The sequence below is a fragment of the Mytilus edulis genome, chromosome 7 (assembly GCF_963676685.1).
Source record: "Mytilus edulis chromosome 7, xbMytEdul2.2, whole genome shotgun sequence".
In the NCBI taxonomy this organism is placed as follows: domain Eukaryota; kingdom Metazoa; phylum Mollusca; class Bivalvia; order Mytilida; family Mytilidae; genus Mytilus; species Mytilus edulis.
The window spans coordinates 48924549-48937782 of record NC_092350.1 but is presented as its reverse complement, the minus strand read 5'-3'; the positions used below and the strand labels follow the sequence as shown (position 1 = coordinate 48937782).

Sequence of the window (13234 nt, the reverse complement as noted above, 5' to 3'; positions counted from 1 at the left end):
TTCTTTCCTATTTTCTCTATGTTGTGGCTATTCTTCCTTTAAGTAAGTCAGTTAATAATTGCGTCCTGTTACAAATGTGATTGTTATGCCGAATGGTCTAACCGTTTTGTTTGTTGCATCTTTTTTCTATGAAAACCTCATGTTGTTATACTCTAATGCTTGATGTAGTGTATATACATATGTATCTTCATTGAAAAACATAATACATCATGGTATAGTTCATATGAGTTTTGCCGAACAATTAATACTCTCTGTTAGCATTCATTACGTCATATGTGAATGCCTTTTACATTATGTTCAAACACCTAATACATTATGTGCAAACACTTATAACGTTATGACGTGCGAAACAATTTTTAAGTTTTGTGTAAACATTGTTTACGTTAGCTGAAACCTATTACGTTATGTGCCAATGCCGTATACATTTTGTGCAAACACCTATAACGTTATGTGCAAACACCTTTTACGTTATGTGCAAATGCCTCTTAAATTATGTCCAAACATCTATTACGTTATGTGCAATCACCTATTACGTTATATGCAAACACCAATTACGTTCTGGTAAACGCTTTTTTGACATAAAAACGCATCAATGATACACACTTTGAAATTTACTTTCTTAAAAGCTGTGGACTGCTTCGCTGTTTCCTTATTGAAGGTAATGTCTGTACATTGGGTTGTTGATTTAGTATTAGAAATGTGGTATTTTTATATTGATGGTAAACATGCTATATAAATGTTTAGTTTCTAGGGGAAATTATGTTGTTCTACGTTAAGAGTGTGCATTTTACACCCATGCCTTTAAATTAACAAAAGATATAAATATACAGACACTAGTCTAGTTTCCAAGAAGTGCAATTGAAAGGAACAATACAATATATAGAAGAAGATGTGGTATGAATGACAATGTGAAAACTTTTTACGAGAGACCACATGACGCAAATATTAAAAACGATAGATCAACGTACGGCCTTCACCAATAAGCAAAGCCAGTACCGCCCAGTCAACTATTAAAAGGCCCCGAAATGTCAAACGTAAAACAATTCAAACAAAAAAACTAGTGACCAAATTAATGTATAACAAAAATAACTAATAAAAAATAAATAAGTAACACAACAACAAACGGCAACCACTGAATTACGGACGCCTGACTTGGGACAGGTACACACAGCATGTGGCGGGTTTACACATTTCAATGAGAGCCGAACCCTCTCCTTAACATTGGACAATTGTGTAATAGTACAACATAAAAACAAACTATATATTTGTCGAAAAAGGCTAAACTCATGAGTTGCATACTCATAGAAATACATCTAACAAAAACACAGAGTGGACGTGTCCAGGAATTTGTACGTCCCAACGAAAACAAACCACGCCAAGTACAGATCTGAGATTACTCGCAGTTACTAATAGCTAGTTCAAAGTTCCAATTGTTTCTCCCGACTTCAACATTGAACTAGAAATATAACGGTTGTCTGGTGTCGGAGTGATTTGTTATAACCCTCCGAGGAGGCTATTCTAGCGAGAAACGTGTACCAGTTTAAATGCTACAAATGCAATGACGTCTCCCAGGATTAATGTAGCAGCAAAGGAACCCTGCAAAATGTTTTAGATTTTATTGTCGATCATTTCTCATAACAGTCGTGCATTTTAATCAAAATAACCCTCCTTACTTTTGTCTCCGTCTCTGACAAGGCGTGTTGAGACATGTGGGTGTCCTGAGGGGGGCTCTCTCCTTTTTTGACTTTTTGTAAAAATAACAGGATTTTGAAAAAATGGTAGGGTCATTTTCCAGTAAGTTTTTTATTTGATTAGCTAAATGTAGGTAAATCGTGTTTCAAAATAGCCCGATAGATGTTAATTATAGTACATGCAAATACGTCACATCATTTATTTTCGTACCTTGAACAGTTTTTCCTACAATAATCAAGGTCAACACTATTGTTTTTGTTTTTGTTTTTGTTTATCAAAACAATTATTAATTTTGCTTGTTATGTCCCTGTATATGAATTATCAACTAATAGATATTCATAATTAGTTTTGTATGAAAAAGCGTATTAATGTTGATAGATGATTTGTAGCGTACATGTGTTTCATGGCTTTGTTGAGAAACTAACAAAATATTCAACAAGAATGTATGCATAGTACACAGATGTCCCACTCGTATTATTTTTTTCGATGTTCAGTGAACCGTGGAATTAGAGTAAAATTTGTAAGTTGACATTAACAATAGAAAGAATATATCATGTGTTCTAAATTTCAAGTTGTTTGAACTTCAACTTCGTCAAAAACTACCGTGACCATAAACTTTAAATTGAAACGGGACAGACGGCCGAACGAAAGAACGGATGGAAGAATGAACGGGCGCACAGAAAAACTTAATGCTCACAAGTGGCGCATGAAAAAGGGGTTAAATATATATACAAGACACATTGTATTACATATGTCATAGTAACATATATTACACACTGAAGATAAAAATTGAAAAATCAATCATTAACATGATTAATACGTTTTTATTTGCTTTGTTACTCTGCAATATGCACGATTTGGTTTTCGAAAAAAATTTCTAATACAATGTTCACAAAAATACATTTTATGAATTTTATAACTATTACAAATCTAGGTACACACCAAGAGAGCTCTAACAACAGCTCCAGAATTTTGTCTGTATTATTTGTAAATATTTTTATTCTCAACAAGAAAAGTTAACAAAATTAAAAAAAAAAAAATATGGGTGTATAACGCGCACTTTTAAAGTAAACAACATAATTTCGACTAAAAACTAAACATTTTCATATCAATCAATATCTAAATATACAACATTTCAAATAGTTAATCAACAAACAACCCTATGCACGCATACTTCCCTCAATAAGGATAAGGCGAAAAAGTCCACAGCTTTCTAGAAAGCTCAAACTTGTAATTTTCAAAGTGTTTATCATTGATGCGTTTTAATTTTAATCTGTGTCAAAAAAGCGTTTACCATAACGTAATAGGCGTTTGCACATAACGTAATAGGTGGTTGCACATAACGTAATGGATGTTTGGATATAATGTAATAGGTATTTGCAAATAACGTAATAGTTGTTTGCTCATAATGTAATATGTATTTGCACATAACGTTATAGGCGTTTGCACATAATGAAATAAGTGTTTGAACATAATGTAATAGACATTTGAACATGACGTAATGAATGCTGACAGAGAGTATTAACTGTTCGGCAAAACGTATATGAACTATACAATGATGTATCATGTTTTTCACTGAAGATACATATGTATATACACAACATAAAGCCGTTAGAGTATTACATCACGAGGTTTTCATACAACAAAGATGCAACAAAACAAAACGTTTAGATCATTCGGCATAACAATCACATTTGTGATAGGATGTTATAATTAACTGATTTAGTTAATGGAAGAATAGACACAACATAGAGAAAATATGAAAGAATGTAAAAGTGGTTGATCATAACATTTGGAGGTTTTCTCAGAATATATAGTAGTTACAGCAAAATGTAATGCCTTTTGCACACGACAAAGTTTAGCAATGACATGTCAAACAATTGTTTGACCAATCAATTACTGTGAAAGTACTTTAATTCGTGGATATTAATTTTCGTGGTTTAAGCAATTTTTACATGTTCGTGGGTTTTTAAAATTCGTGGATTTCAGTTTTCTAAAAAAAAATTAATTAAAGCCTTATGAACGAAGGTTACAAATAGTCTGGATTGAAGGAAATTGCAAAGAAAACATTGACCCGTGTAAATCGTAGTGAAAACACTAATTAACCCAAGATAAAGTGATAAACAGATAAAGGACCATCAAAGGTGTTAATTAGGCCATAAACATGTCACATAAATAAATCAGTATCATAAACAAATGCTATAAACGTATCTTGAATTGTCAAATAATTCTTATCAAAATCAAGCCCAGCATTAAACTATTATTTCTCACATGTACGAGAACTATGAGGATATAAAATGAACACTTTATCATGCTAACATATCAATATCGGAAATCTGACTTTCATCGGAAAAAAATATTTTTATGAGAATTAAAAGATCAAAAGTTATGTTCTGTGACTGCTATTAAAGTATTCTCTGCTTCGAGGTTATACAATATATTCTCTAGACCATATCAGTAGTCAAACCTTCATGGGGATCTTTCCATGTCTTCATTTGGACAATGGTTGTTTTATTTCGTTGGACACTTAAATTCGTGGATAAAGTCATCCACGAAAACCACGAAAATTGGTACCCCACGAATAAAAGTACTTTCACAGTAATCAATTTGACATAACACAGAGATGCAGTGTCTGGAAGTAAAGATGTTAGCACAAGACATAAGGAAGAAATGACAGGACGTAAAGGCAAAGCAACAACACACATTAAATATGTACATTATAAGACAGTTCCGGCGTTCCATACATAGTAACTCGCACCACAATTCATCCCCATGTCGGATGAATAGTCACCCGACGAAATTGCGTGAATGCACGTGTCGGTGAAAAGTTTACCACATTTATCATATAAAATAATATCAATGTTCGTATTGTGGACCAAATAACACAGGGATACTATGTAATTTGTCTGTTTACACAAATACGGAAAGTCTAATGAAACTGTCCTTGCAGGATGAGGCTGGGATACTTTCTGTATCTTCTTGAATATGTTAAATTCACTATCTATATTTATACGTTGCTGCCATCCTTTAGTTCATATTAAAAGATAGATCTGTGAACTATTCGCGTCCATATACGCTGAGACGGAAAGTCCCGCTAGTCATAAACTTTGTTACATAGTCCGATAAATAGTATTTGTAGAGTAAATCCACACAATCCTTTGAAAACTCTGATGCACAATTGATGTGCTGTTGATTCAAATACTTGAAAAAAAGTCAACGTACGAGAATACGAAATGAAATTGTTCTTTGTGGTAAATTACAAATTCGTCCGAAAAACAGTAGCTTGCGTTCATTAATAAAACTGTCTAGGTGAAAACAACCAATAACAAAAAGGCACATATCAGCTCTTGTTCGTCTATGCAATCCTTGAATGAACTTGCATACATAGTGATGCGTTCGTTCACACATAAGTGTTTCGGTTCTAGACAACTTGTCCAAGATCTTGCATCAGTAAAGAGCTTTTGGGTAGCAAACTTGGCGAATAATCTATTCACACACTATAGGGTTGAGAACAGCAGGATGAATACCGGAACGAATCATAGACGCAGTGGTTACCAGTACTCTTAAAGTTTGACACGCTTTTAATGTACGATCCATAGTTTTTATCGAAGTGTCTTTTGAAATACAAACATGTGTTGCACTTTTAACCGATACAATAGGTTCGTTGTATAGGAATATATCTAGCCCTGTTAAGTTTTTGCCGAATTGAAGAAGTTTGCTTTTCGCGGGTGAAAAGGTGAAGCTCCATGATTCACTGTATTGTTCACATATTGATACCATTTTGAGTGGATCGTGATTTGTGGCAATTAGAGAAATGTCATCAACCTGAACGGAAGACTACTATTAATGTCATATACGAATGTTCATTTGTTGCTAGATTCAAGTTCATTTATCAAATTGTTAATAAAGATCAGATATAACTCGCACTGCCCTGACGCACACCATGGTTCAGTATAAACCATGACGAAAGTTTTCATCAGATAGAATAGCACTTTATAAATCTGTGTACATGTTGTCTAATAGTAGCCATAATTTTTCCTGTCGCACCATATTCAAAACGTTTGATACGTAATCCATCAGGAGGTACTGTGTCAAATGCCATAGTGCTGTCCAATAAAATAACTATACCGGTTCCGTCCTTTTCTATGTGATGCATAATTACTTCAATAAGGTTAAATGAAGCATTTAAACTAGAGAGGAGTTTTTTGGTAAGCTACTTATTGAACATTCGGAGAATCAGTACCCAATAAGGTAAGCATACGTAGCAAGTCAACCATCCTCTCGAAGATCTCTGTGATACTCGACACGAACGATATGCCTCATTATGAGTTTGTATCTGTTTTTTGGCTTGTTTTCACCTTTGTAAAGAAGTATGACCATACTCTTTCTCCAGTCGTTCGGAATGTACGCACATTTGATGCACAAGTTGAAAAGGTGATGTAAGTGTTTATAAGTTATTTACCGCCGTATAGTATGTGCTCATAAAACAAGCCGTCGTGATCACAGGCTTTGTTGTTCTTTAGATTTAAACACATTTCATTTACATCTGATAATAAGGTTATAAAACCTATTGGTTTTCTTCTGATTTTTTTTTCTTCCGCCTAATATTTTTCTTTGCTGTATTGATGTTTCGCAGGATGTCGCTTAGATATTTGGAATATGATATCGTACATTTTGTACGCTTTTGTTTCTACTTCTGCGTAAAGTAATATTTTTCTATGTTAAAGTTATCTCCCAGAACACTGTTTTCTTAAACTTCGCAACCGTATAAGAAACCGACAAATTTATTTTTTCCAATTTGCTTATTATATTCTCAGGATGTTTTATTTAATTTTGACCGAAGCTTAAATAAAATACATATGGGAGTTATTTCCCCTTTTTTATTAGGTTGCAAGCCATTTAATCTTGAAAAAGCAAACCGGAAGTGACCTTGTGTAAACCGGAAGTAGCTTGTCTTAGTACTAAATTAATGTAAAAGTATATAGAACCATATATTTTTGGAATCAGTATCAAGTAAACTTTCAAACAATACCAAAGTGACATTTTTCAGACCGGAAGTAAAAAATTATCTACCTTATTTATATCATTTAGTATACAAACCATATATTTTGAAATCAGCGTACAATATGCTGTCATTTGACGCTGGGAGTGACTTTAGAACTAAATTTAAGTATTTTCATAACAAATTGATCTTTACTGGTGGAAAGACCATTATTTGTTCTCTGAAGGGGTAAATTCAGTAAATAAATATACGTCATCAGGGACCGCCCATTTAGGGGAGAGCTTTCTGTATAACACTGAAGTCATATGCTCTTCTGATTGGTAGATAATGTTTGTAATAAATATTTTTTGGCAGATGGATCAAAACTAGAGTTGAAAAAAAATAAAAAATAAATGCTGAATGTACTAATTTTTTTTACTACAGGGTTGAAAAGTACTGGGGGTCAGTTTAGGAATTCTGTGCAAATCTACATTGTTTGTAAACAAGGCCATGTGAGTGCCCAAAAATGCCGCATGACCCTATGTTTTTATTAGTGCAAAAGATAGGGCTACATTTGTACTTTCATGAATGTTATATGAAAGTTTCCAATTTCTAAAGGTAAATCAGGTATAAATTTAATTTCATACATAGATTAGCATTAAAGTCAATGGGAGATTTTTTACTGAATTTACCCCTATAGGAAAATATGCACTCTTTCACTGTACTTGTCCAAGGCCACACAATAATCCACAAACTCATTTCCTGTAAATTTTAATGTAATGGAAGATTTTGGAACCATTTGAAGTTGTTTATTACACAAATTTCTATCTTAGCCGCTGCTATTCAGGATGCACTGAGTGTACTGTGAGAGGAAGCATGGGGCATATGTTAAAAATCAGTTTTTGTGTGCAGATTGAACGAAACAATAGAAATGACACTTTAGAGTTATGATATCAATGAAAGGCACAAATATCCTCCCCATTTACATCACATTTTGCACATATTTCTCCTTATAATATATATATAAAATCATATGAAAAATGGATTACCTCCCTTTGACATAGTGATTTTTTTTTTAGCTGTGTTCCCCATGTTAAGTTGTAGAACAAGTGGTAAATAAGCACTTTTCTAGTATTTTAACACTCAAATAATCTGACCGCATGAAGATATTCATTTATTTTCACATAACGCATTGCGATTCTTTATTTAAAAACTATACTAGACAACTTTTCATGATTACATGTCCTTCATCTAGGAAACTAGTGTTGAAATGTTTGTAATTGGATTTTTTTGTTAAATAATTGCTTTTAAATATTCTAAATTGTTACTTTAATCTTCCAAATGCAAAGTTTGGTTATATTTAGACTTATTTATTCATATTTGGCACTTTTTTCTACTTCAGTTTTGGCTGTCTAGTTTTGGCGAAGAATCCATCCTGATGTTGGGGTAACAGGAATTTCTGCAAAGTGATTGTCAATGACATTTTGTGAACTTTACAAGTAATTAAAACACAGATTTAGTATAATGAAACATAATTGTTGTTTTATTTGGTATCAAACTGCTTAAAAAAACCTTTAAAAAGTCCTTTTGTGCTCTTTTCAGGGTATTTAATCAAAAACTTCCATATAAGGAAAAATTTAACTAAGGGTACACCAAGTCTTTAGTTTCTAGGTGTACTTGCAATACTGGTCAAAGCAAACACTGGAAACAATTCATATTTATTAAACATAGTATTTTACACCATTCTTTTAAAAACAGTCAATGTGGAACTTTATATACCAAATATACATTGGCCGCAGTATGGGCTGTAGTATAAATTTTGCTCTATCTTTACAAACTCAGCATTTATGAATGTTGTATTGAAACTGGAACTTGAAAATTGGATACCTTACATGTTTATTACAAAAAAAGTAAGAAAAGAAGTAAAAAAGTCCCTTATAGGGGTAAATTCAGTAAATAAATATACGTCATCAGGGACCGCCCATTTAGGGGAGAGCTTTCTGTATAACACTGAAGTCATATGCTCTTCTGATTGGTAGATAATGTTTCTAATAAATATTTTTTGGCAGATGGATCAAAACTAGAGTTGAAAAAAAATAAAAAATAAATGCTGAATGTACTAATTTTTTTTACTACAGGGTTGAAAAGTACTGGGGGTCAGTTTAGGAATTCTGTGCGAATCTACATTGTTTGTAAACAAGGCCATGTGAGTGCCCAAAAATGCCGCATGACCCTATGTTTTTATTAGTGCAAAAGATAGGGCTACATTTGTACTTTCATGAATGTTATATGAAAGTTTCCAATTTCTAAAGGTAAATCAGGTATAAATTTAATTTCATACATAGATTAGCATTAAAGTCAATGGGAGATTTTTTACTGAATTTACCCCTGAACAATTGGTTTTTAATTTAAATGTAAAATGGTTCTGATCACGGTTGACAAGTTTGCAAATAGATGACAGTTTTTCGGCAATTTCAGTTTCACGCTTCTGGTCGGTATATGTCGACGGAGAAAATACATTTTGAAAATGAGACAACCAGATATCGTTGATCTTTTTTATGATCTGTATAAGTAACACCATCTGTCACTAACGCACAATAAGCACTTGATTCCTTTTTTCGATTATTTATGATTGTCCAAACGGTTTTCTGATTAATACAATTAATTTCGATAGTTTTTGCTAAATTACTTTCATATTCATCAAATGCTTTTCTCAAAACTATACGAAATTCTCTTTTGGCAGACTTGTATTGAAAAACTAACAGTTTGTATCATGACAGAGACAATTGTTTATCCATTCATTCCGAATACTACGCATTGAGTCTCGTAAAACTGTAAGATTGGGATTCCAATACGCTTTCGAGTTGCGATACGTTAAAATGTATTTTTCTGCTTTCTTTATAGCACTAACTATGCAAGAATAGTACGATTCGATCATATCAAGTAATACTGTATTTGGAAATTTTACCGTCAATAGATTTGTTGATACTGCATGAGTGTAATCCTCTTTAAAGTTGGCACTTCGTGCTCGTTACAGTTGGGTCACTAGTTTCTTGAGGATAATAAAGATGAGATTCCGTTTCTAAGGTACATAATATTTGTTGTTGATCGGACGTGCTGAAAGAATGATGGACAATAACCTAAGCTTTTTTAACGTGTTGCAATTTTGTACGGTAATTTAAGATATGATCAATACAAGTCGAAGGACCACCTGTGTAAGATTGGAACGTATTAGCAGGTCTTTTACACATAAATTCCATATTTCCTGAACACAGATTTTGCGTTGACATAGTTTTACAAAGTTTCTTTCGTCATATTTTATTTTACACCTCGGACCGCCAGTTTTCGAATTGAAGTCCCCAATTAAAACCACGGAACCAAATTATTAATAGACGGACGAAATTTCGAACAGTACATCTACTTTAGCACGGAAACACTCGTACGGTTGAGGTACTGCAGGTAAGTATAAAGAGAGCACATACTATTTTTCACTGTATGGTATATTTATTTCAATACCGATAGTTCTGTCGCTGTTAACATCAATTAAAAATCTAGATGTAAACGGATAAATGTCTTTTGATATGCGTGATGGGAGAAGCGTCCTTTGCAGGTGAGTAATTCAGGATTAAGTTCAACAGTCACTTTTACAATTGCGATATACTGTAATCGTACTTATTTTCGCGTTGTATTTATTTTCACGAATTTCCCGGGGGGGGGGGGGGGGGGGGGGTGGGGGGGGGGGGGGGGGGTTATTCGCGAAAATAAGTACACGCGAATCAAAGCAAACCTTTTCAGCTAAAAGGCAATAATTATAAAATCGCGAAAATAAATTCCCGCGAACATGTTTGAAATACACAATTCGCAAAAAAAAGTACCCACGGAAAAAGTATATGTACAGTAATTCTGATCAATCGAGTACGTAGCCAACGTTCTGATAAGGCGCATACATTTACATTATACATCCAAAGACATTCAGCTAAGAAAGGTATACACGAAAAAAACACCTCTACAATCCCCACACATTGAATTAAGTATTTTCTCTAGCAACAGTCATTATGAAGGGTCCATAGAATGTTCATTGGCGAATTGCTCCCATGGTAACCATGGTGTCATGTACATACCTTGGGGCCAAAATTCAGGATGAGTTATCAGATGTTCATCACCTACTACAAGATTGAGTTGAACGGCGGCAGTATACGTTTTGATGGTCATTTGAAATATCTTTGTCATACGTATATTCCGCTCGGCAAAAAAATATCGCGTAGACTCTTACGAAGATTTATCGATTCCACCGATATTGAATTGACTATCACGTCTACTTTTGCGAGCGAAACCTTTATAATCCGAGGTTTTTTTATAGTTACATACTGATGTCGGAAATGGTACCAAAATACTGTTTTAATCATTTGCTTGAATGTTTGTTGATTTAGGTGAAGTTGACATGTTTCTTACTTCAGGATTATCCGTTTTAGGTATTGTTTCTTGAGATACATTAATTCGATCGTGTGCAAGTGAAGTTGAAGTGCTAGGTTTCTTGGATCTGTTCGGAGAATATAATGGTACAACAGATACATTGAATTAAGTATTTTCTCTAGCAACAGTCATTATGAAGGGTCTATAGAATGTTCATTGGCGAATTGCTCCCATGGTAACCATGGTGTCATGTACATACCTTGGGGCCAAAATTCAGGATGAGTTATCAGATGTTCATCACCTGCTACAAGATTGAGTTGAACGGCGGCAGTATACGTTTTGATGGTCATTTGAAATATCTTTAAAATGTCATACGTATATTCCGCTCGGCAAAAAAATATCGCATAGACTCTTCAGAAGATTTATCGATTCCACCGATGTTGAATTGACTATCACGTCTACTTTTGCGAGCGAAACCTTTATAATCCGATTTTTTTTTAGTTACATACTGATATCGGAAATTGTAAAAAATTACTGTTTTAATCATTTGCTTGAATGTTTGTTGATTTAGGTGAAGTTGACATGTTTCTTACTTCATGATTATCCATTTTAGGTATTGTTTCTTGAGATACATTAATTCGATCGTGTGCAAGTGAAGTTGAAGTGCTAGGTTTCTCGGACCTGTTCGGAGAATATAATGAAACAACAGATACAGATGTATCTGCTTTCTGAACTGCGGCTGCTGCATATTAAGTCATTCACGTTTTCTCGATTGGAAAGTCTTCTCGACATTAACAATGCGTCTTCGTAATTAACTAGTGGATATTATAGATGAATTAATTTTTGTCTGAAAATCCTCTATAGCGGTATTGACGTCCTTTACTTGATCGCTAAACAGAAGCACCTTACTTTTTACACTACAAATTCAAGTTGAGCGGATATCATTAATGTTTGTGAGGCGTACTGCTTCATAATTCAAACGGGGTTTTGTTTCATTTGCCACAACAGAAACTTAAGAGATTCTAGTTTCGCATTTCGAAATAGCCGTTGTGATGTTTTCAATAACAAGTTCGATTTCTTTTATTTTATTGTTTGCTGATTTTGTTGTTTCGGTGGTATTCTCTATAACTAAATCTACTTGGTTTAGTGACACACTTTTAAGTTAAGATTTAACACATGCTAAACTATCATTTAGTTTATAGTTTGCAGGTCTAGCTAAATTTAGTTGATTTTGAATGTTATTCGTGCGTTCCTTTTGCTTATTGAAATCATCATTAGGTTTTACATTTTGCTTTTGTAAATTATCATTTTTACACAGTAAAGCTGACTTATCGGTCTCGTGGGCAATTTTTAATTCATTAATTGAACTTTCGATTGTATCAAAGTGTATCGAAGGGAACTAACAGCTGCGGAGTAGATTTGAAAAAAGCACCCATTCAAGGAGTGTCCCTTATAGATAGTTTAATACTTAGGTCTTCTTTTAAATCATCGCAAATTTGGCCGTTAGTTGCAAGACGGAGGTAAAAGAAAGCCTGGTTCATTGTTTACACTTTTGTTAAAGTTCAGTTTGAATTGACAATTTAACGGGTGGATTAAAACAGTTCACTACTCATTAGTTTAAACATTGACAAAGTTTGTGTTGACGTTTTTGTTTTACAGTTGTGGTTGTATTTCTTATCGTGGTAGGTGAAAATGTTGTATTTGTACAAAATTGTTCTTTCTCACTAAATATGTTGACTAAACTCCTAGTAGAAAGCCTAAAAAAACACAAGAAAATTCTCCGAGCAATATCCCATCAAATATCCTTCAAAGATGTAAAAAGAGAATGGATAGAAGAACAATACAGTGAGTTTTTGCTGTTGATTGCTGTGATTGATTCATGACATCTTCACATTTTGACGTCAGGTACTTGAAATCATGTCATCGATCGTGGAGCCGGAATTTTGTGTTCTACATTGACGACCGGAAGACACGTGACCGAAAAGGTTTTCATCTAAGCAAATTATCAATCCAAAGACTAGAAATATTTGTTTTGCCATGATTTTTGCGTATGCCTTAAAATCAGTCACGTGACCTGAGTCTGATTTGGATTCAATCCTGTTTGATTATGAAATCATATCATCGCATAAAGACGTAACCAACTGGAAA

At 33.6% G+C, this 13234-nt stretch overlaps 1 protein-coding gene across 1 annotated transcript in view; it reads right to left on the bottom strand.

Moving 5' to 3' along the window:
- The window catches only part of LOC139481681 (uncharacterized), an 80400-nt gene that overhangs the window by 52882 nt on the left and 14284 nt on the right, over positions 1-13234 (bottom strand). The window lies entirely within an intron of this gene.